The sequence below is a fragment of the Rattus norvegicus genome, chromosome 2 (genome assembly GCF_021556685.1).
Source record: "Rattus norvegicus strain SHRSP/BbbUtx chromosome 2, alternate assembly SHRSP_T2T, whole genome shotgun sequence".
NCBI lineage: Eukaryota > Metazoa > Chordata > Mammalia > Rodentia > Muridae > Rattus > Rattus norvegicus.
Genome location: NC_141535.1, coordinates 33002611 through 33003569, shown reverse-complemented (window position 1 = coordinate 33003569; position 959 = coordinate 33002611).

Genomic DNA, 959 nt, shown 5'->3' with positions numbered 1-959 from the left:
CTCATCACTGTAGAGTTATCTCCCTGGACCTCCTTAAATACCTCAGTCCTCCTTACCTGCTTCCTTCCAATCATCATCTATTTGCCAGTGCAGATCACAAGGTGCCTGCAGTCACTACGACCACGAATGTCTGCCAGTCCGTTAGGTATGCATGTGTTCCTCGCTTCAGCTTGGGTAGTATAAATAGTTCAAACCATTCTGTCTTTTAAGATCATTGGTTTTTTTGACAGTGTTGTTAATTAAGCTTGGTCAATCGTTCATTTTGGATATACATTTTTCAACTGAGAACATGCTGGTTTTTAAAAGTCGTTTTTACTTCTTTTCCCTTTTAGTCATATTTGTAATACTGCTTTAAAGTTCGTGCCTGCAACTGGGTGGGGCGAATGCCTTAAATATACTCTTAACATTTTTCAGCTATATGACAACACTTTATTAGCTATACCGTCACCCCTGTGCGGAGCTGAGGAAACTTGGAGGGAATGTGGAATGTCTAGATCAAGTCATGTGTGACTGTGCATTGTTGGCATGCACAGCTGCGTCAAGGGTTCTAATGCCTTGGACCCTTGAGAATTGACATTCAAAGATCCAAAGAGAAGACTGACCAGTGTGTGCGACAACTAGCAACTGTTGCTTCCTCCCTCCCCCATTACTTTAATCTGAGTCCAGCCTGCCTACAGAGACCTCCCACTGAGACCCGCTAACTCCTTCCCACGTTGTTACTTAGTTGCTAGCACTCCAGCAGAGTATGCATAGCCTATCTTATCTTACCTTTTCCGTATGTGTGGTCTGTCCTTTCTTCATTCTCTGGTTGTCCCAGTCAAGTTTCCAGAACCTAAGCCTTGGTGGACACAGCAAACACAGTATACCATTAGGATTCTTAGCTGCAGATGATGAGTCGGGCTGACTGGTGGATTGATTCTCAGAATTGTCAAGATCCAGGAGAAAGAAGCCTGGGAGAT